General features: G+C 47.0%; 1 protein-coding gene and 1 long non-coding RNA gene across 4 annotated transcripts in view; one reads left to right on the top strand and one right to left on the bottom strand.

The window, feature by feature from the left end:
- The window catches only part of LOC311583523, a 60,857-nt gene extending 60,095 nt beyond the window's left edge, over positions 1 to 762 (top strand). Inside the window, exon 4 of one of the 3 annotated variants that reach the window (XR_014774557.1) lies at positions 516 to 762. This is a non-coding gene — a long non-coding RNA (uncharacterized lncRNA). The remainder of the gene's footprint in view (positions 1 to 515) is intronic. The other 2 variants (XR_014774558.1, XR_014774559.1) reach the window with 2 other exon arrangements.
- Positions 1 to 24,354, bottom strand: part of VTCN1 (V-set domain containing T cell activation inhibitor 1) — a 68,775-nt gene that overhangs the window by 33,085 nt on the left and 11,336 nt on the right. The gene's annotated exons all lie outside the window — the stretch shown is intronic.

Raw genomic sequence — 24,354 nt, 5'->3', positions numbered from 1 at the left:
CATTAAAGCAGTGATGAAAGCACAAGACTGGCACCGAGTCTCACAGTGTGTTACTGGTGGAGACAGGTGTTGGGTCCGCAAAGACCCCCAGCTCCCTCAAAAGGCAGTGATGTCCCCATATGACAGCCTGGACATAGGAGGATTGCTGACGGACAGACAGAAGCTTCCATGCAGCATCCCTGGGAAATCTGTGAGATGGTTGTCCATCTGCCAGAGAGAGCCACTTCCCTTATCCCCCGTTGCCTCTCGTGAATGGGGCATCTGGTTCTCTATGGGTGTATACCCGTGGCGCATATCAGAGCTCATGTGTTAGTCTGGCTCAGTAGGATTTTGTTAGTGGTCTTACATAAACTGTCCTGGGGACACTTTCTTGGGGCCAAGTGCTCTTAGTATGTGAAATAAGAAACAAGTGGACCGGACCTAAAGCTGCCATGGTTAAACACTCTGGAATAGTAATAATAATAAAGTTTTGTGCAGGGTGTTCTTACCTTGTTTTCTGGCTTTTGCTTTTCCAGAATAGTTTCCAGAAACAACAGTACGGAAAACTGGAGAGATGGCTCGTGGTTAAGAGCGCTACAATTACAGAAGGTCCTTGCTCTGTTTCCAGCACCCAGGTGGCTGCTCACAACCCCCTGTAACTCCAGTTCCCGAGGCTCTGATGCCCTCTTCTGGCAACTGAGGACACTGTATGCATTTGGTGCACAGACATCATTCACATTAAAAAAAATTTTTTTTTATTTTTTTCCTTTTTTTTAAAAATTAATTTATTCTTGTTACATCTCATGGTTATCCCATCCCTTGTATCCTCCCATTCTTCCATCCCTCCCATTTTCCCCTTATTCCCCTCCCCTATGACTGTTCCTGAGGGGGATTTCCTCCCCCTGTATATGCTCATAGGTTATCAAGTCTCTTCTTGGTAACCTGCTGTCCTTCCTCTGAGTGCCACCAGGTCTCCCCCTCCAGGGGACATGGCCAAATGTGAGGCACCAGAGTTCGTGAGAAAATCATATCCCACTCTCCACTCAACTGTGGAGAATGTCCTGTCCATTGGCTAGATCTGGGTAGGGGTTTAAAGTTTACGGCCTGTATTGTCCTTGGCTGGTGCCTTAGTTTGAGTGGGACCCCTGGGCCCAAATCTGCCTATCATAATGTTCTACTTGTAGGCTTCTAGGACCCTCTGGATCCTTCTACTTTGCCATTCTCCCATGCTTCTCTCATCTAGAGTCCCAATAGGATGTCCTCCCCTCTTAAAAAATTTTTTTAAAGGAAACAATGAAACTGCTCTCTAACCTGAGCTCTAGAATCCACAGTGCATTCTTGTTAGATACTCTTTTAAAATGGGGCCCAAGTGAAAAAACTAATAATTTGGGGAGACTTTCTAATTCATTTAAAACGTTTTTTGTGAGGCTTTTTGAAACAGCCCTGGCTGTCTTGGAACTTGTTCTGTAGACCATGCTGGCCTCAAATTCACAGAGCTCTGCTTGCCTCTGCCTCCTGAGTGCTGGGGCTAATGGTGTGTGCCCTAACCCCCCCCCACACACACACTCAGTTTATTAAATATTTATTACATATACTAACTATGTGAAAGATGTGATGTTAGGAAAGAGGAATAAAAAACGGAACTGAGGTAAATAAAGACCGTCTTTGAGGAGCGCTCATGGTTAAACTAAATGTAAAGACAAAAGACCAAAAGGAAAAACTAAAGTCTTCACTTTAACAACTGGCCATCTTTATTTAGAGCCTGACCTTAATGGTTTATGGTGACTTATATAGATACCAGGAGCCTAACTCCTAATGACCCGTGGAGCCTTGAATGGCTGTCTCAGCAAACAACGCACACTGTAAAACTTACCACTTACAAGATAGTGAGAAGCCAGCCTGCCTGGCCACCCAGCAGGAGTGCCATGGAAGTTTAAGACCAGGCAGCTTCACCCGCTTTCTGCCTGGGGATCTGCTCTCCCTGCGAGCTCGCCTGCTGCCTCTTTGCAGTGTGTTTCCATGCATTCGCCCTCTGCCTCTCCATGTGCTGGGTAAATTCTTTTGCCTCCTTCCTATGCCTTTTTACATGGCACTGAGTTCTAACATTCTCTCTCTCTCTCTCTCTCTCTCTCTCTCTCTCTCTCTCTCTCTCTCTCTCTCTCTCTCACACACACACACACACACACACACACACACACACACGCGAGCGCGTGATTTTAATAAGATGCAGACTGTTGATAAAGGCTTTGGTAAAGAAAGAATCAAATTTCCACAGGGATTCCATTGGCGGTAGGAACCTCTTTAAGCCAGGGGTTAACAAGGACAATCAAAAGGCATTTATAAGGACAATTTCCAGAAACTGAAAAGAAAGAGTTCACTCAGAAATGCATCTAACCCATGTTACTACACAGTCTGTCTGAGGTGGAAACACGAAAAGTGCTATTTTGACCACACGGGGTGGGGTCAGGACCTTGGCATCTCACTTCAGTGCTCGCTGAAAGGGGCTTTCTGAGGTACAGAGTGATGCCTTCCAGGTGAGGGGTCTGCTTTGCAACATCCTTTGAGCCCCAGGTGGATTCACGTGTCTTTGATCCTACTGTTGCCGCCTTCCACGGGACGTGAAAGAAACTGGGCGTTTGCTCAATTATCTTGCACGAATTCCTGAAAAAGCTCACATTCTGCAATAAACCCAAGGAGGCTCATGGAGGAAAAAAATAGGGCAAAGGCTAGGCCACTGGAAACGCTTGCAACTTTGTAACTGACCCATCATCAGAGACAGTAACCAGAACCCAGGTCAGCGGGATGGAAGGCAAGCCAGGCAGCCATGAGGAGCAGACCGTGCTCCAGATCATACTAAGTCTGCACAGAATAGTGAAACGGGTACCCTGGCTTTCAGCACCGCGAGCCAGTGGAGCCGCTGAGAGGAAAAGTGCACAGACGTGACCCCTCAAACTGTGAGGCTGGGGTGCCCTTCCCCGGGGAAGCGGCCCTGTTGCAGTATTCACTCAGAATTAAAGAGAAAGGCAAGTGGAAAGCCACACAGAGCCTTTCCGGCTGAGGTGGTTATTTTTCTATTTCAGCTTTTCTTGCATTTGGGTAAAATAAATCTGGGTGAAGCAACAACACAGCTTCCCCATTATGCTGTCCCCAACCCCCTGCTTTCTAATTACAAAGGAGCCTACTCATGTTCTAGAAACACATTTTACGGCAGACGATATTGCTGCAAATATTAAGATATAAACTAGGAGGGAGACCCCTATCTCTGAAGGGTAAAACTTCATCGCATCAGAGCTCTCGTTCTTAAAATTGGTTCCTAAATTAGCGCACAAACAAATGGGTTTCATTATCGCATTCCCATACCATTCCAGTTCGTCTCAGCAGTCAACTTGATGAGACCTAGAGTGACCTGGGAGGTGGCCTCTGGCGACGCCAGCGAGGGTTATCTCGGTTGGGATAGCTGGAGTGGGAAGGCCTGCCCACAGTGGGTGGTGCCATTCCCTGGGCTGGAATCCTAGACCGAATATAAAGGAGAAAGTGGGCGGAGCAGCAGTGTGCGTTCATCACCCTCAGCTTCCTGATGCTGAAAGTGATACAGGCAGCGTTTCAGTCTCCAGCCACTGTGAGGTGAAGCCTTGGAACTGTGGACCAGAGCAAATCCTTTTCTCTCTCAAGTTGTTTTTGCCAAGGTGTTTTATCACAGCAACAGGAGGGAAGCTAACACATACATACACTGTTGTTTGGTTCCTCTTCGTTTGCTCCCTTCCCTTTTCCCTCGCCCCCTTTTGGCTAGTGCTTTCCCTTTCTGTTTTCCCTTCACATGCATTCTGTCACACTCCCTCTACCTTGACACCTCTTCCCCCTCCCCCCGTGGACCTCTTTCTAGTTTCATGACCTTACCTGCATCCATAGCCATACATATGCACACACATAAAACTTAAAATCCAGAGAAATTTGCCATGATTTGACATTCCTTTATGGCTGAGCAAAATTCCACTGTGTCTATAAAGCCACATTTCCCTCAGACATTTGTTGATAGACATCTAAGCTGGTTCCACGTCTTAGCTATATGAACAGTATGAAATACCCAGGGATGTGCATACATCTCTGCAGTAGAACTTAAAGTCCTTTGGGTGTGTCCCCAGGAGGATACAGCTGGGTCGTGTGGCAGCTGGTTTCCATTGTGACTGCACTAGTTTACCTTCCCACCAGCAGTGAATAATCCCCTTGGCCCAAATGCCTGCATCTGTCGTCAAAAGGCCATAGCTCTTTGCCATGTTCTGTGCCTCAATGCTCCGTGCACCGTATGCTGCTCAGTTTAACAATAACCCTATATAGTAGGCAACACTCCCATGACCCTTTCCATGTAGGGAAACTGAGTCTTGGGTAAAGTAATAGATGGCACATTCACAGTCATGACTGTGTTAGGTTTTAGGCCTGTGACCTTGGCTACTCAATGTAAGTATAGAAAATGAGCCATTTGGAAGATGGCCACAGCTTGGTCACCCCCTGCATGTCCCGTCACCCCCTGCATATCTTGTCACCCCCTGCACGTCTCATCACCTCCCCTGCATGTCTTGTCCCCCCCTGCATGTCTTGTCCCCCCCTGCATGTCTTGTCCCCCCCTGCATGTCTTGTCACCCCCTGCATGTCTCGGCACCCCCCCCCCTGCATGTCTCCATTAGCTTCTCCTGGGGAAACCAGGGCTTTTTAAGCCACTGCATCATGTTCCTCGGTCTAGAAAACATAACTGTTGGTGGTTTTACTCCAGTACAGGTGGCTCCTGCTCCCTCCGCAAGCGCTCTATAGGCCCCACACCCCTGACAGGTCATCAACTTAACCCCACTTGCATAACTGAAAGGGTTTAAACTCTGACTGGTGGGCTAGGTTAGCCAATGTAATCGATCTGAACAACTCTGCCTTAAACAATATATGAAGGAGTCTGTCTGGGCGAGTAAGTACAGCCACTTACAAGGCGCTCACATTTTATTAGGCAGCACGCATGATCTAGAAAATTATTTAAAGTATCTAAAAGGATGGGTATACAATATGCAAACCTTGCACCATTTTCTGTGAGGGTCCTGACCTCCCACAGATTTTTTTTCTCTACCTGTGCAGGAATCGTGTATTCTAGAACCAATCCTTCCTGGATTCCAAAGGACAATGTTTAAAACACCAAGCAGAACAAACTGTTGAGCTTCAAGGACAGGGGGTGGGGGGGTGGGGTGGGTGGGTGGGGTAGGCGGGTGGGGGGAAACACACACAACGAACAACTCAATCCTTTTCTATGTATTGATGTACCAGTTTTAAGTTTCTGAGCCCTGATCGTGTTCTACCCAAGTGTCCTCCCCAACACTGACGAATACAGGGTGTCCACTATTCCCTGGTCTCTACTGAAACCCCACTTTAACTCTTTCTAATGGTGAGGGCAAGACCAAGCTTTGATTCAGGAACCTGAAAACAGGAGGGAGGGCTGATAGCAGTGAGCCAAAGCTCATGAACTTGGAAGAGGAGGTGCTGTGACGTGGGCCTTGGGGAGTGGAGTGCGTGTGGAAGGTAAAAGACATCTTGTTGTGTCTGTGTTGCTGGTGGTGGCTGGCCAGGTTTTGTGGTTAGCGAGGCAAGTTTAGGGACCAGCGTACATGAGACTCGACTGCTGTTCGTGTGTGTGTGTTCTCTCTGTTCTCGATAGCTTCCTCCAAGGACCCCAGCACTGTCTCGTGGGGGAGCTCTGATGTAGAGGTCCAGGATTGCATCGTGACTTGGCTCCCAGCATCCCAGGGAGAGAGATGTGGTCAGGAAACGACTTCATCTTGCATGCCAACAGCTAGCTGAGTGGTGGCCCAGAATACTGTGCTGGGAAAGATTTCAAGGTAGCCTCGGGGGCTCTTGGGGAAGGGGGGCAGCCATGATAAATGTGACCGCGCAGGCCCCGGGGGTGTCAGCTGTGGGTCAGCAGCAAGCAGAACAGTGCTTTAAGAGGCTGCAACTAAAAACTGCCAGGACCTTGGGCTAATTAAAAATAAATGTGGCGCTGGTGATGGCAATGCTCACTGACACTGCGGGCACATTTTTGGCACATACATAAGAACTCTGATTGGCACATGTAGTCTGGATAGGGTTTTCCACTCTCGGCACTATGGATTGCTTGGGCTGGATGAGATTTGTTTTTTGGTTTTTTTTGGTTTTATTTTGTTTTGTTTTTGCTGGAGTTGACAACAGTGTGAGTTGTAGGGTGTTTGTAGCTAGCTTCCCGGGATTCCTTTTTAGTCCTTAACCTTTATCTTCTTGGCAGCCAGAATCTTTCACACACAAGGCCCCGTACATGTCATTTGAAGAACTGTTGAAGGGATAGAGTTGATTTAACTTTAAAGGGAGTAAATGCAGTCTGTGATCATTTCAATATTTGAGAGATGCCATTTGGGCTTGTCCTCCTTGGCCCTGGAAGAGACAAAGCCCCCCGGGTGAAAGTTCTAGGGCTTAGCTTTGGACTCATAGCCAGAGCTCCCCGGCACTGGCCTGAGACGGCAGCTCCCTCCTCACGAGATGCACATACAAAGGTCAGGGTAGCGTGACCACAGGGAAAGACCCCAGTGGCACAGCATTTGTAACATCAGATAAAAGACAGAGCGATTTGAATGTCCCTTTATGTCGTTATGTGAGCCTGTGATTTGGTAGTCCCTGGAATTTGTTTAGCCTCGTCTTCGCCACAGTCCTGTGTTCTGTACATTCCTCCCCCCCACACATGTTCTGCTATAACCGTGACAGCCGACACCTCCTCCGGCCCCCACAGCTGTGTGAGACAGGAAACAAGCTGAAGCCTAATGTGGAGTTAAGTCCTTGAGGAAATCAGAACAAGGTTGGACTGTGGTCGGAGGCACGATCATCATTGTCCTAACTACCGTATTGTGTTTTCTATAAATCGAGTGTTCTGTAAAGACTTGCTAGCCGTGCGCTCTGCACAGTGGAAGGACACAAGGTTAGACACAGGTTGGGAACAACGTTCACCTCACATGGCAGGTGTCTTTTGTCTGGGACTGTGAGAGGAATGCTGAAAGGGAGCATCAGATGGAAAATTCCAGAACGTTAATAAGCAGATACTTTTCCTTAGACAACATCTGAGTTGGCAGCAGTGCCGTTCTTTTCACCGGTGGGCCAGTTCTATTTGCAGCTGCCCTCCCTGCCCCCTGAGTGCCGTGAGACACACTTATCACATGTTGTCAGTGTCCTGGTACTTTCTATTGCATGACCAGAGACAAACAAAAGGCAACGCAAGGTTGGTGACTAGTCTAGTCCTTCCTGTATTTCCTGTTCTCAAGGCAGAGAAGAAAAGAAAATTTTTTTTCCAGAAGGTTCCTTCAGCAATATGACTGATTCCATTGTGTTTAAAAAACAAACAGTTCAAGTATTTTATGACCCTCCCTTGAATAAGGATCTGTGTAATTTAGGAAGGCCAGCCTATGCGGTCTAAGCCAAACAGCTTCCTAATTATAAGTTCTACAAACCCAGGTGAGTGTGGGTGGGGAGAAATAGGGGAGCGGGGGTGGGGAAGAGGGGAGTGGGGGTGGGGGTGGGGAAGAGGGGATGGGGGGGGTGGGGAGATGAGGAGGTAGGGTGGGTCATGGGGGTGGGGGAGGTAGGAGAGAGGTGCTCACACCACACCCACAAACAGTGAGCTTTGACTATGAGCAAGCACTCCCTTGTCTGGACTGACTGTAGCTGTCCTGGGGGGGGTCTTCTGTTCCACTCACAGACCCTCCGTGTGACCGCGCTTTCTTCATCATGTTTATTCTTCTGCCTCAGCCGTGGCCAGGAGTAGAAGCACGGCTTGGCCGTGGCTACCGTGGCTGGCACTGAAAGAGGGAGAGGGAGCTACTGTGCCTCTCCTGCATCAGCTCTGCAGGAGAAGCTAAGTCTCTTCTAGCCAAGGCTCCCAAGAGGCTGGGACTTAGAGTTGAGCCACAGTGACGTCATCCTATCCTCTCAGCGCTGCCTCCACAGGGTTGCTATGAGTAGCCGAATAAACAATGCAAGCTTTCCAAAGTTTAAATATTAGCTATAATCACTAAACTGTAAAATTAATATTTATTTTTTTAATCCCTTCTCGCTATCTCCAAGTTCAAGGCAAGGTTAGAGTTTAAGTCCCTGTTAAAATGCCCTAAGGTGTTTTTCTCACCTTTCTCTCCCTGGAACCCTGTGCTCTCACCGAACTGGTTTGTTCATTGTCTCCTTTGGTTCTCTCCTTAGAATAGCCACCAACCTCCTTGTGGATTTTCAAAGGCCGTCCAAAGTCTATCTCAGCCTCAGGCACCTGGCCTGGTGGCCAGCCCAGAGCGGCCCTCCCTTCTCATCCCTGCATGAATTTAGGTTATGGGGGGGTGGGGTAGGGGAGGAGAGCTGTGAGAGGGCAGACAGACATGGCGGGCGGGTGCTAGGGGACAGAGCTGGCTACCTCTGAAGAGAGTACTGTTCCATTTAGCCCACCCACTTCATCACCCACCCACTCCATCACCCGTGGAGGCTGTAAGTCCCTGTGATCTGGGTCTCAGGCAGACATATGGCCTGGCAGAGCCAGTGGTCTGACTGAGGTCACCTTTGCGACACCCTAAGCCACAGTGGATCTTTTGACTTCTCATTGCTCTCCTCGCCCCCCTGGGAACCCAGGCCTGTCACTGAAAAAGACACAGGAACATTTGGGCAGGTCGCCTCTCAGAGAACCTTGCCCAGGGGGGGTCAGTTCATTGTTGGCTCATTAATAAAGCTGGGAACAAAGCCCAGCTGTCTCCTCTGGAGCTGCTCTCTGTCAGGTCATTTGCCTCTCCAACCCCCAACACCCCTCCATAGGGGTTTGGTTCCTCTACGCTCTAAAATAGGGTGCGGTGTCCAATTTTGTATGCTCTGGGGCTTCTCTCATTAATGAATGTCAGACGTACCAGAACGCCTTCCGTGAAAACAGACATTATATGCTGGAAGCCAGCAGGAGGTCAGCGTCTAAGATTTACTTATTTTTATGCGCCTTGATGTGTTTGCCTCCATGTGTGTTTGTGTGAGGGTGCCAGACCCTCTGGGTCTGGATACAGATAATTGTGAGCTGCCGTGCGGGTGCTGGGAATTGAACCCTGGGTCCTCGGGAAGAGCAGCCAGTGCTCTTAAGCGCTGAGCCATCTCTCCAACCCCAAAGAGAATATATTATTCAGCCTTCCAAAGGGAAGTCTTCTTAGTGCTCACCCTTAGCTGCTGGGACCTACATTCTCATATCTGAGAGTTGGACACAGTCCTGCAGATACAGCCTTGTAAAGTTTGTGAGAATCCAGGTATCAAACCAGGCTGCCACTCTTGTTTTTCTCTTCCCCTTCCCCCCCCCCTTTCCCTCTGGGGTGCCCCTCCCCCTTCCCTGCTCTCCCAATACTCCTATAATAAACTTCTCCATATCATTAAAAAAAAAAAAAAGAGTCAGGCTGCCAGACCCATCCCACGAAGGCCTGGCCTACTGGAACAACGTCAGCATGGACAGACCAGCTGCTGGGAGTGCCCTGAGTCCTTGGATTGCCCCATTTGTCCTCTGAGTCTTCCCTGATGACCCATGCTAGATCACACCAAAAAGTGTCCTGACACCCAAGACAGGGAGACACTTCCTGTTCTTGGATCTCAGTTGCCGTGGGCCTGGCCTTCTGTGACAAACACAGAGACATTTCCCTGAACCTCCAGCATGGTTCTTGTCTCTCCCTCTTCCTGGATCCGGGTTAACCTGGAGCTTCCCTCATGACCTTGGGTCTTGTCTCTTTGTCATTTTCCTTTTGTCCAGGCTAACTTCTGGAGTTTAGCTTTCTCCTACGAATTGCTCCAGGTAGGAACCCCAAGCCTAACACTATATGCCAGAAGGCCCTGTATCTACCTATAATCCTCATGTATCTACCTCCAAATTTCACTTCTGATTTTTTTGGGCCACCCTGACCTAATGCAGCCAATGTCCTGGCATAGAACAGTCACAGGGCTATAGGGCTATCATGAAACTAAAATTTCCTCTCTTTTTCCCCCTTGTTTAAAATGTCTGCACATTCAAATACCTTGTTTTTATCTTGAAAAACATATGATTTAAGTATAAAAATATTGATTTGACCAGAGAAAGTGAAGAATATATACCAGTCCTAAATGTTTAAAAGGTTCACACACACACACGTACACACATACACACACATACACACAAAGATTTTACATGGATTATGGGTACTTTATTTTATTTCTCCCCAGTTTGGGCTCCGTATCTCGATGCCCAAAGCCTTCTAAATTACCTTAGACCCTTCATATGCCAAGCTGTTTCTTGCCCTCTATGCCCTGTTCATTCTGATATTCAAGTTCGAGGAGCACAGCATTTAATAATTTAAATGTGATTTTCTAGTGCTTGTTAAATAAAAGTTCTGCCTCACAGACAGTTTCCTTCAGAGTGTCTACGACATGGTTCCTAAGCACAGTGGATTAATAAATACTCATACTGTGCTGCTGTGGGAGACAACACCGCTCTGAAACTTTGAAGCCGTTTATGGTTGAAGTTATCACCCGTCTTTCTCTATAAAGGAAAACAGTGGCTTTTAAGACTGTGATGTGAAATCTTGCCAATGCTATGAATCGTAGCAGAATGTTCTGGAATGTTGGACTAAGAGAAACCCAGGTAGGCTATGATAAAGAATGGAGCCGAGAGAAGGAAGTGATAATAGTGGCAGGCGATGACTTGTTAAAATGGAGTCTTCTTGGGCATTTCCTCCAGAAGTGAGGCCCCCACATAAAGTTCTCCCTCTAAGAGAAAAGGAACCTTATAGGAGGTGTAAGCTAAGTTTACCATAAGAAGGAAAACTAAATATCCTTTTTTTTTTAAAACTGTCTAACTAAAACAGACTCAAAGTGCTGAATTGGAAAACCAAACTTGTAAAAGTAACTTTTATTCCCCTGGCTCAGTTGTTGTCTGGGAGGCTTACGGCCTCCTTCTGCTAACCTTGGCCGAGTCCTGGAAGCTTCTAGGCTCTGTTCAATCTAACCTAGGCCCAGAATGTTTCCAGCCTCTGACATTTACTGCTTAGTAAGCTCACCCTTTCTTGTTCTTTCTGAGCTCTGGGCTGGTTCAACTCGGCTGTTCTGGCTCAAACTCTTCTCCCAGCTGATTTATTTAATCTGGCTTCTCTCGACCCAGAATTGCTCTGCTTTGCCTCAAACTAACTCAGCAATCTGCTCTAGTCTTCTGGCTTCTTCTGGCTCATTCTGTCTTTACCTGAGTTCTCTCTCTGTAACCCATCTCTCTGTTACTGTCCTGGTAAAAACTGCCCCCCTCTCTCTGTAAAACTGCCTCTTAAGTAGCTTGCCTTTCCTCTCGCTTCTCAACAGAATTGGGCGTATCCTATTCTGTCAAATCTTCTCTGATTGGTCACCTTTTCTGTCATTCAAATAGACATCACTTTCAAACGTGGGTGCTTTCTTCTACACACTAACTTTACCTTCATTTGGGATTAAAGGTGTGCACCACCACGCCTGGATCTAAGCTTTTCTTCACCTGATACTTGTTCTATACCAGGCTGGCCTTGAACTCAGATCTGTTTGCCTCTGTCTCCTGGAGTTTGTATTCACACAGACTGAGAAGATCTTTGGATGTGATCACATCGACCTAGAGGGTCTTTGGATGTGATCTCCTGCCAGAACAGCCATGTTCTGAATTAAGAGTCCTCTCCATAGACTAAAGCACACGTGCATACATTTGAGTACTTGTTTTTGCTGGGAAGAGAAGGAGCCACAGGGGGTAGAAGTGAAACAAAATCATGAATTCACACTGGTGAGAGGGTGCTAAATGTAGCAGCTATCCACGTATCCCAGGATGTTAGAATCATCCAGAACATCAGAGATAGAACATAAGAGCCACGTAAGTCCAGGGACCTGACTGGAGACGCACCTAAGTGTGAACCCTTCCTCAAATACAACAGACCCATTTGAGACCTGATTCTGCAGAGCCTCCAGGCCCAAAGAATCCTAAACCAGCAATTAGCTGTGAAGGGCCTGGTTGCCAGTGCTCCAATGCTTGACGGTGCCAAAAGAAAATGTTCTCTGAAGAGATGCGCTTTTAGCTCAGACCTCAAAGAATTTCAGCCGATAAAATTCTCACAAGTAGAAGTTCGAGTTTGTAATAATTTAAGTTAGGAAATACAGGAAGAAAACACTACTATGCATTGGAGTTGACAGAAACAAGGATTGGATTTAAAATCAAAAGACTTTGGATACAGAAATAATTAGACAGAGAATATAAAACAAGCTTATGCAGCATGTTAAAATAAGTAAACAAGCAAACAAACAAACACCAGCTGACCAGAGAGATTTAGGGGGAAAATAAACAGAACAAACAAGAAAACAAATAATAAACCCAGTGGTGGTATACGCCTTTAATGCCAGCACTCGGGAGGTAGAGGCAGGTGGATCTCTAAGTTCAAGGCCAGCCTGAGCTAGGGATATGCAGAGAAATCCTGTCTCAAAAAACCAAAACCAAACCAAACCAAAACCAGAAAAATCCCAAGACACACAAACAAACAAACAAGTAATCAAAACTTACAACTCAGCAGTGAGGCTAAGGAGCAGGGCAGACACATCAAGAAGAGAGAAATAGCTAAGCAGGGCTGAGAGCTGAAGACAATGCAAATGATGTGACACAGAGAACCGAAGGCAACAAAGTTACTAAGAGATGCCAAGAAACCCAGAGATCAAAATGGGGAGTTTAAATGATGTCTAATCCGGGGTGCAGAAGGCAAGAGCAGAGGATGGGGCAAGCTTGACCTCTTTCCACGTTTGCGGGTGATCCTAAGTCTTCTGGTGCAAGAAGTTCAATCAATCAGCAGTGGAAAAAAAGAAAATCGCAGCAAGAGACTTTCACGGTGAAAACCGAAAAAGGTGAAGACCCAAAAGGTCATGCGCAGTAAGAGAATAGACAGGTCACCTAGAAACGAATGCCTGCTGGACTGATAGCTTACTTTCCCAAGTGACAACGGAAGCCATGAGGGTGACAGAATGTCTTCAGCGTGCTGAGAGAAAAGCGTGCGTGTGATGTGAAGTGTGCGTGTAGTGTGCAGCAAGTATTCTCAACACTTGTCATATAGAAGGAGTGCTGTACCCACCAGAAAGCTTGTGTCCATCAAAGACTCCTACAGGTGGCCATAAGAGGTGACAAGTACCATTTATTGCTTTAGCCGAGGTAGAAACAGCCTCAACAGGCACCCAGAGAATCCCCCTCAGATAGAGGGAATGGTTGGAGAAAGGAAGCCGCAGATGAAGTGTTGCTATCTGGGGACCCAAGCTAGTGGCACTAGGAGGCGCGCGCTGACGGAAACGTTTTTCGGATCAGCATAGCACAAGCAGAATCCAGCTAAGCATGTTCCCCTGGTGTCAGCAAATCAGGGCAGTGTCCCCAAGCAACACATAGCAAGAGGCTAGGAAAAAAAGCAAAAGTTAATGAACTTAGAAATTTAAGAGCAGGAAAAATAGAAGTTAAAAAAAGCTACACACATACACACACACACACACACACACACACGCACGCACGCACGCACGCGCGCGCGCGCACACACACACACACTGTTTAAAGACTATAGTTAAAAACTAGCTACATTTACATAATATATGCATATATTATATATACATGTATAATCTATATATTTATGAATCTATCTATCTATCTAATTTATTTTTAGCTTGATCTTGATCTTCTTTATACTTTAGACTGCAGAGCAATCGGCATTGGTGGCCACCATTACCATCTTTTAAAAGTGTTTATTTTTACCATTGCCATCTTTTTAAGGCTTAGCATTGCTTGCAAGTTTAAGAGAGTGAGAGACATTTGAGGTCCAACAAGGAACTGGCTTAGCATCTTTTCTCTGACGTATTACAGCATTGTGCGTGTCACGGACACAGTAAAAACGTTAGTCCCCTTTATGTACTGGCTAGTTTTGTTTCAACTTGAGACAGGCTAGAGCCTTCTGAAAGGACGGAACCTCAGCTGAGAAAATACCTCCATAAACTCTGGCTGTAAGACATTCTTTTAATTAGTGATTGATAAGGAGGGCCCAGCCCATTGTGGGTGGGGCCAATGCTGGGCAGGTTGTCCTGGGTTCTAGTGGAAAGCAGGCTGAATAAGCCATGGAGAGGAGGCAAGTAAGAGAGTAAGCCCTCTATGGCGTCTGCATCCGTGCCTGCCTCCAGGTTCCTGCCCTGTTTGAGTTCCTGTCCTGACTTTGGTGATGAACAGTGATGTGGAAGTGTGAGCTGAGTAAACCCTTTCATTGCCCAAGTTGCTTTGGTCGTAGCGTTTCCTCACAGCCATATTGACTAAGACATTCCACTTCTGACAAGAGGCAAGAACTGGGGTGACTGTGGATATATAAAGCGCACGCACTTCCAGGCTAAGAGGTGCAGTGGGGAGGCCGAGGGGAACCAGAGACAGACTAGAAATGAATTAGCTCCGTAGTTTTACATTTGCAGCGTTTCTTTGTTTCTTCCACTCTTTAAGCATATCTGACTTGAAACAAGGACAAAAAAAAAGTTACTTTCATCTTTCAGTAAAATACAACACTTCTGGCAGCCACTGGGCTTGAGACAGCCAGGACAGCTCAGCGTCTGTAGGAGACAGCCCAGGGCTTTAGAAGCAGAGGCTGGAGTGACTGGGCTGTGGTCCCTTTTCTGTCCAGGCACCCCTCCAACTAGCTCATGAAAGTCAATCACGGCCCTTCTGGCAGGAGTTTTCGCAGACTTCTGTCAGAATGAAAATCTAGTTAGGCTGGGAACGCTCACAGCAGGGCCAAAAGTGGCGCCATTTGCATGGGATTTGGCCTCACTGCTCTGGAGAGCAGGCCCCCAGTTAAAGGCACTGCCTTTTCCAACACTATTGAAAAGACTGGGCCTTTGGGGTGTGAGCTGCCAAGAGAGGCATAGCCTGGACTCATTTCTGGTTTGATTTGGGGGCTACGCCTTTGAACCTGTTTGGATTTGTGGGCTACGTCGTTGGCTTGAAGGGACAAAAAGATGAGGTAGCTTATTAAATGCGAAGGGCGGATCCACACAGCCTGACCCTCGGTGTGTACGGTAGATTGTGCCTGATTGGACAGACAGTGAAATGGCTCCAGGCCTCTGTGACCTTAACCTCAGGTCACTGCTTCCTGTTTCCTTCCTCCCTGGCTCATTGTCACTTGGGTGACACGCCTGTTCTCAAGCCTTTTCAGCATCTCCCTTGCTATTTCACGGTGCCACATTTTATGTGTAGGAAGTGGAGACTGGGTAGAAAACGGTGTGGGAAATGAGGACAGATGCCACGGTCAGGGCCTTTCCTCATCACACACGTCCCTTATCTGTCCACCAATGCTCGTGGAGTCGAGAGGCACACAGGGGGCACATCTAAACTAGCCAGACCCCAGATGGGCCCTGTCTTAGAATTCCTTAGGTCGGATGCAGAGAGCTGTACTGTTTTCACGTTTGGCTGCGATAGGGTTTCTGGGCCACCTCTCAAACTCTTTAAAAGGAGCCTTAGGAGCTGGAGAGGTGGCTCAGCAGTTAGCCCTGCGCTGCGCCTGCACAGGACCCACGTTTGGTTCTCACATTCATGTTGGCAGCTCACAGCCTCCTGTACTTTCAGCTCCGGGAGATCTGATGCCCTCTTCTGGACTCCACATGTACCAGCAGTCACAAGTGCATACACACACACACACACACACACACACACACACACACACACACACTTAAACTAAAATAATTCTTTTTGTTTGGTTGATTTTTATAGTGATTTGTTTTTCTAGAGACAAGATTTTTCTGTGAAGCCTTGGCTGTCCTGGACTCACTTTGTAGACCAAGCTGGCCTCGAACTCATAGAGATCCGCCTGCTTCCCTGAGTGCTGGGATTACAGGTGTCTGCCACCCATGCCCGGCTAAATGACTTTTTTTTAAATGAGGTTTTTTTTTTCCTAGCCACTTTCACCAACTAGGCAGTGTAGTTGCCACTCTGTAATTTGACTGCTCCCCCCCCCCCCAGGTATTTAGTAACTCTTTGCTCCCAGTAGCTGAACTTCCGCTTCCTTTCTCTTTGACATGCTTCCTCTCCTTAGGCAATTTGTGAGGGGAGCCGGCGGTGACATCTCTGTGTCCTTGTTGCTGCACCCAGTACACTTCTCCAATTGGACATGAGTACGCTGGGTGAAGGTAATTTGGTTTCTACATTTGAGTCTCCTCTAATCTCAGGAGGTTTTCAGGAGCAAAAAAACTATATCTTTTAAGGCTTTGTGCAATAAAGTGTTAAATTTAAATTTTTGAACCAGAGTTCCAATATACAATAAATGCTGCACATCAAAGAGGCTCTTGCCTTGTTACATACAGCTTGAAAAGGGATCTTCGCCCGTGATTCTTAGCCACATCACTCAGACAAAGGATATAAAAAGGGCTCAGTAGGAAGAGAAGATTAGTGAACACATTTCTTTAGAGAATCTTTTTTTTTTTTCCCTGTGCTGTGAGAACATCCTTCTTTCTTCTCCCCGGCATACAGATATGTTTAAAAGAGCTTCTTCTGCACTTCCTGATGAGGCCAGCTGGGGGGAAGACATGGATTAGAGCCTAAATCATACTTGATAAAGTTAATGTGATCTAGAACAAATGAGAGAGGAGAGAGAGAGAGAGAGAGAGAGAGAGAGAGAGAGAGAGAGAGAGAGAGAGAGAGAGAACAGAGACAGACAAAGACAAAGAGACAGAGACAGGTGGTCAGAATAGAGACACTCTCGCCCTGAAGCCAACGCTGTCTTAGGCAGCAGCAAAGCACATGGGTTTTCACCGATGAGGCACCTGGGGAAGGGGGCTAAAGCAGTGAGCCAGGCTGGCGTTCAGAGACTCAGGGGCAGGCAACTGAAGAAGACACGTTTTTATAAGTGATCTGACTCACTCAGACATCTGAAACTGCTGAACTGAGCTGGCATTCTAATACTGGACCAAATTATGTCCAGGAGATAGCTAAACTCAAGGACACTCCATCTTTTTATTTTAGGTAATGTTGAGGGGGAGGGGAGGGGGAAGGAAAAATAAAAGAGCCTTGGATAGGATTGATTTGAACAGTTAATTAAATATACCCCACATTTAAAGTCAGATTTTATGCTAGGAACGTAGCTCACTGGCCGATGCTCGTCCAGCATGTGTGTAGGCCATGAGTTTGTTCTCTAGTGCTGGCCCCTCATAAGCTATTAGCTACTACATCTAAGAAGATGCTTTCCAAGAGCCACAGAACTTATCTTATTGTAGCCACATGAACTCCAGACGTCATCTTGTGACCCAGCTGTTGACACTGAGTCAGGCAAACGCATATTAACCACCAAGGGTGGCAGCAACCTGTGCCTGTGCCATCAGCACTTTGAAAGCTCAGGAAGAGTTACAAGTTCAAGGCCAGTCTTGAGTTTCAGGCCAGGCACTTGCTTAACAAGACCCCATCTCAAAGCCAAAGCAAAAAGAATAAATATCAACACAGCAGAAAACTTTACATGAAGCCAGTGAACAGCTAGAAAAATACTAAAAGGCATTGTATAGGTGATACCCAGCAAACCTTCCTTTAAAAGATTCCGCTTTCTCAACCTCTGTAGGATTTCTGCTCCACGAAGTGCCCCCATCCAGAAAACCCTTATTGTCTTTTTCCCTGTTAGTATCCCCTGCTGTTTATTTTCTATCCTATCCCTCACAGTCCATTTAGACTTCTCTGTGCGGCTTTCTCCTTTGGAGTCAGAGCATGGGGAGTGGGCAGAAAGAAGAGGCTGCGGGTATCTGTTTTCTACTGTCACCCACGACCTGGCTAAGGATAGCATCAGGTGTTAGGAGAGCTGACTGCCCTGACGCCCTGCTAGTCTTTTTCCACTTTGAAGTTACTTTTACTCTTTGGTTGGCAACAAAGCAACAAAAGAAATAGTGCCCTTGGCTTCATTCCTGATTGATGTATTTACAGCCACATTTACCTCATTAGCCACGGATACCCAGGTGAGTGAGAAATGTCTTGCTAAGAGCACAGTGGAGTGGTCAATTAGAGAAAGGAGGCTGAGGAATCCACATCAGCTAAGTGGTGGAAGTGGAAGGTCACTCATAGTCTCCAACAGCAGCCCTAAGTTGGTAGCCACTGTGGACCATGGCGCCTCTGCATAGGAGTTTTGACCTATGCAGGAGAACGCAAGGCGGTAACTCTTAGCACTAGGGATTGTCCTGCTGCAATCCAGATACACCCTCCTCATACACACAACATGGGCTCCAAAGCCTAAAACATCTGGAAGATAATACAGAAAAAAAGATCCCAGATGTTTTCATCATGGTTATTAAACATATGATGCTAAAAGCAAAAATAAGCAAATGGGACTACCCCAAATAGTTCTGTATCTTGAAGGAAGTAATCAATAAAATAAAGAGAAAACCCACAGGAAGGAAGGATTATTTGCTGATTATAAATCTGATAAGGGTTAATGTCCAAAGTCCATAATGAACCTACACAAGCCAATAGCAATAACCTGCCCCCCCATAACCTGCTTTTGATGGGCAAAGAGGCCAAATGACCAGCCAACAGGTACGTAAGAGGCTCCACCTTTTGCGACATATGCTTGTAGCGTATGTTGGCTTGGATCTCAAAACCCTCCCGAGTCCTGGATTTATAGGTATGAAGCATGGTGCCTGGCTGAAATGCAACTCTAAGCCTCAGTGGCACAGTTACCTCCGCTTCTTAGGGAAGCCTTTATCAGACAGACAAGCCATGGGAAGCGCAGAGCAGGGTGTGGAGGAAGGCAGGCTCCGCCCACTATTGACAGTGGTGTGAGCTGGCTGCTCCGGGCATTGTGGGAACCTGCATGGAAAGACAGCGCCCCCCCCCCCACAGATTACCAATGCAACCACACATCTGAGCTGGAATCCAAAGGAGACTCTCATTGTGATGGTGTTGGGAAGAGCTCCCACACAGACACTCAGCGTTCAGCAGCAGCTAAATGCATGAAGAAGGCCTTGTGGTACAAATGCACCATAGGATATTGTTCAGTCTTAAGAAGAAGGAAATCCTGACGTTGTGAAAACATGAATGAACCTGGAGAACATTATTCTAGGTGAAATAATATAGACACAGAAAGACAAACAATATGATCTCATGCGTGAAATCTTAGAAGCAGAGAGGTGCTAGGGACCCTCAGGGGCTGGGAGCATATTGATCGTAGGGTACCAGCTTTTACATATGAAGTGCGTGAGTTCTGGGGACCTAATGCACAGTTATAGTTAATAATATTACACACTCAAAACCTGATGAGAGAGTGTATTGTACTTGTATCACACACACAGCATACACATAACACTCACACACTTATGCACATGTACACATACATATGCATACACACATTCACACGCTTACACAGACACACACACATACACATAAACACATTCACACGCCTACACACACATATACATACATGTACAAAATTCACATGCCTACACAGACACACACATATACACACACACACATTCACACACCTACACAGACACACATGCACACATACACACATACAATGGTGTGGATGAGATAATCACATACATGTTAGTGTTACATACAGGCACTATATGCATCAGCCATACCTCAGCGGAGCTATGCTGCAGTGGGGAGACAGGAAGACGGCTAAGACGCAAGCAGGCAAATCTTTAATATTGTAAAGTGTGGGAACATCAGATGTAAAACGTGTTTCATTTTTCAGAATGTTGGCCCTCCTAGCCGGCATGTCTCTCCCTTAAGTCTCTTGATGTTTGACGTCTCAGACGTCACCTCTCAAACTCTTGCTTCCCCGGGGCTGTTAGAATTGTCAGGTCAGCAGTTTGCATTCAATAGAATTTTCACAGCAAGAGCCTGTACCCAAGCAAACGTGTGCTATAATTACATGTAAGATCCCCCCCCCCTTTAAGTGAGCACACGTACTCTCCCTCACTTAGTGTACTGTTGCCAGCAGCCCTCGGTAGTGGCACTGGCCTAGTACCTGAGCCCAGGGGTGGAACACCAGGCACCCTGGGATTCCGAGGAGCTGAACTTCATTGTGTAATGCCTTTGGGGGAGACACGAAAGCCAACATCTTGCAATTCTGTTCTTTACAAGTGCATTTGCCTTGAGGGTAGAAAACTCGCGAAGCTAGTGGATAGGCCACACTGATTAAATGCAGGTCTCATGTTTTCTGCCTTGGAAAATGAACATTTGCCATCAGACAAAGGGTTGCACGGGTAAGTGGAGCCTACCTGGGGGTGCAGCTCAGAGGAGGGACACTTGGCTTACTCAGCTAGGTGTGGCTGCTCAGGGAAAAACAGTAAGTGGCATTTATTGGTATCATGTGATAATTCACTTGTTACAGTGGTAAAAGTGGAATGTTTCATTGACCCATGCACTGGTAAATACAAGAAAGCATAGCCAGTTTTCGTTTGTTTTAAGTCTTTGTTTTCATTTTTTCTTTTTGTTTTTCAATACAGGGTTTCTCTGTGTAACCTTGGCTGTCCTAGACTCACTTATAGACCAGACTGACCTTGAACTCACAGCCATCCACCTGCCTCTGTCTCCGGAGTGCTGGGCTTAAAGGCGTGTGCCACCATGCCCTGCCAAAGTCTTATCCTGCATTTTAAAAGAACTCCCTCAGAGGAAGTTTTTGTTGGTTCCTCAGAAGCTGCCAGGTCTCGTCCACATTGACAGCAGAGCATGCTTTCTCATACTGATCACTCTCCGCTGACTCTGCAGAGTTCCCTTCCTCAAGCACTTTACAGGAAGTCCGCGGAACGAGGCATCTGGGGTTTGGACTGCAAGGGGCTGCTGGGAAGTCACTTTTGTTCCCTCATGAGCCAGGCTGAAGTGATCAGCCCCTGAGAGTCCTCTGACTAAGCTGGAGACCCGAACTTCCCCAGCTCCCTGAACAATCTCATCGACAATAAAATCGCACTGTTTTTTCTAAATGAGAAAAGAATGCAGGCTTTGGAGGCAGATCGACCCACACCAGCTGTGTGTGTGCAACATTAAGCAGTGGTGCTCACGGGTACTATGAATTGCTGAACTCCAGGAGAAAATAGTCAGGAAAGAAATGCCAGGGCAAAAAGTCCCGCCATGGCTCTTAACTGTTTCTTCCTTTTGCTCATTAGCAAATTACTCTAAAATGATTCGATTTCATGTCATCTAGTCACCCTTCCAAATGGCCTCTTTTGCTTTCTCCTGACATTTTGAGCCTTAACTCACTCAGGTGAAGAATAAGAAAGGTAGAACCCACCTCATCTTGTTGAATAGGTCACACCTGGCTTGGGGTGCCCTGTCTGACTGATCACACCTGGTTTGGGGTGCCCTGTCTGAGTGATCACACCTGGCTTGGGGTGCCCTGTCTGAGTGATCACACCTGGCTTGGGGTGCCCTGGCTGATCACACCTGGCTTGGGGGCCCTGGCTGACTGATCACACCTAGCTTGGGGGGCCCTGGCTGACTGACCACACCTGGCTTGGGGTGCCCTGGCTGACTGATCACACCTGGCTTGGGGTGCCCTGTCTGACTGATCACACCTGGCTTGGGGTGCCCTGTCTGACTGATCACACCTGGCTTGGGGGGCCCTGTCTGACTGATCACACCTGGCTTGGGGGGCCCTGTCTGACTGAGCATACCTGGCTTGGGGGGCCCTAGCTGACTGATCACACCTGGCTTGGGGTGCCCTGGCTGACTGATCACACCTATCTTGGGGTGACCTCCTTGACTGATCACACCTGGTTTAGCATGGCCTCCCTGACTGGCCCTCCTGGTACACACCCTGAGTCCTTCTTCCTACCACCCCCCCAACCCCCCCCCCCCCCCCGTGCCTTCTGCCCTCACCTGCCCTGTTCTTACCCGACATCACAGTGTTTTCCTTTTCCTGGATATTCCTCCCATGTCTCCTCGCTTGGCTTATCCACACTTAAATTAGACTACCTCCTCTAAAAATTGTCTTTAACCACAGTGTTCCACATTACAACCAGGACACCTCCAAGGCATTCTGAGACCAGCCTGTGGTGGCAATTGGCGTAGTGCACAGTAATCGTGTAGTTGTCTGTCCATCCCCTTTCCCTGGTCTATCCCTAAATGTTGAGGCCTTATACTTCATTCGCGGTCACCTCCCTAGGATCTGTGGTGCCTGGTACAATAATAAATGTTCAATGAATATTTGTTAAATAAATAAATAATATATGTAAAACTCCTAGAAGCTTCTCAACAAATATTTGTTAAATCAATAATGAATATGGTGCTTGAGAGAAAGACTAACACAGAGAAGGATCTTCATGTCGGACGTTGTGATCATGAGGTGGCTGTGAGACACCCCTGTCATAAGGCCACTGCCAGAGGTGACATAAACAATTGGCTGCAAGATTCAAAATGTCAGGCTGCATCTCTGATATGATTTTGGAAACTGAATCTATGGAAAACAAACAGTTGGCTGTCCAAACTTCTGCCTATTTTAAAGTTCAAGGAAGAGGGGCCTTGGTGCTTTTTCTAAGTTCTCTTTTTTCTGAGAACAAGATGTAGATATGCCTGGTCATGTAAGACCACGTCAACATCGTCGCCATAGCCATCTTCTGTATTTCTGTCCTGTATCCTTACATCCTCCTGCACTCACCATCCTACATCCCTCCACCTCCAGTTACTGAGGTTTGGTACCTCTCTGAGACAGCATGCAAGCCATCATCTCTCAATCTCATGCTCCCACGAAGCTGTCAGAACAGATGCCCGTGTCCGTGGTTTGCACTCCACAGAGCTCTCACGGGGACAGCCTGCACACAGCGAGGGCCACTGCTTGTCTTTTTGACAGATGAAAATATGAAACCTGGAGAACTGACTAGCATGGGATCACATACTTTACACTGGAAAAGGGATGTCAGCAGAGAAACAGCAGTGTCCATGCCCACAATTGCTCTCTGAGCACTTCATGCACACTGTAGCTGTGTCCACGCCCCCCCCCTGCTCCCATACCCTCTCCTTCCCATTGCTCTCAGAGAACTTCACACATACTGTTAAGATGACTTCTATATTTACAGGACAAATGAGATATGAGGATCTGAAATATGATGTGACATAATCAAGATTCACCAGTGTTTGTCTTTTGGGGATGTCTAAGTCAAATGCTTTATTTCTATTTTTTTGAGAAATAAAAGAAGCATATTTCTTTGTTAATTTTAATTTTGTGTGTTTGTATGTGTGTGTGTGTGCACACGTGCGCACATGTGGGCACACACACACACACACACACACACACACACACACACGCATGGTTGGTGCTGAGAGGACAACTTATGGAAATCAGTTCTCTCTTTCCACCATGTGTGTCCTGGGCATTGAACTCAGGTCATCACGCTTAGCCGCAGCCTATGCACTCATCCACTTGAGCCATCTCACCAATCCCAGAGGCTTTTTTTCCTGGTAACTGAGTGCTTATAGCAATGCCCCTGAGAGTCTGAGAACGTCTGTCATAGGCATACCCTCTCTAGAGTGCCTTCTGCTGTAAGGGCACAAAATTGCCAGGGCCCTATCTCATGTCATTTAACCTCACCATGCTATCGTCAACTACTACCATTAAATTCATTACGTGTTCTCATACACCTGTCATCTTCTGTTTCCCCAGGGTACCACTGTCACTCCTAGATGTATCTGACACATTGTCAAAACACGTAGTCACTGTAGAGCGTGGGTCACATAGATGACCATTGCATAGTATGAGAACCAGGCAGTGACATTAAAGGTGGGAAGGGAGGGAGCATGTGGCCAGCTGCTGCCACTGTGCTCTGAAGCTCCCCCGGCCCACACTTCCAAATGCCTTGGACATTTTGCTGCACTGGCTGTCAAAAACCAAACTCAAGTTCTGGTTGGGTGAATCTTCAGCATCCGCACAAGCATCAGGAGCCAGTACTGATGCGCCTAGACTGAGTAATTCAACTTGTGGCTTCAGGGGTGATAAGCACTTCCTGAAAAGAGGAACTGATTAGCAATTATAATAATGAAAGAGTAGTCAAAATAATACCCATGTTTATCTAGTAAGTCATTTGAGGTGAGCCATAAATGCCACCCAAGGATTCTCCTTCTGGTTTAATGAGGAAAGAAAGTCATAGGTTAGTCATATGCAAAACACAGGGCTACCCAAAAAAGACTTGCTAGAGAAGCGGGAGTCCCAAAACACTGATGGCTCTGGCTGTGAAGCGTGTGTGGGGAGTCCTGGGAGGGAAGTTCAGACCTCCATTGTGTCCTTGGCTCAGCCAGGGCCCATGTCGTTGGATGTCAGACCAGGCCCTTGAAGCTGCTCCAAGATTGACTCAGCTATAGGGTAATTTTTTCCCACTTATGAC

This window comes from Acomys minous (assembly GCF_964271855.1).
Source record: "Acomys minous genome assembly, chromosome: 14".
Lineage (NCBI taxonomy): Eukaryota > Metazoa > Chordata > Mammalia > Rodentia > Muridae > Acomys > Acomys minous.
Note: the sequence above shows the minus strand (reverse complement) of the source record. Positions and strands in the feature narration are given on the sequence as shown.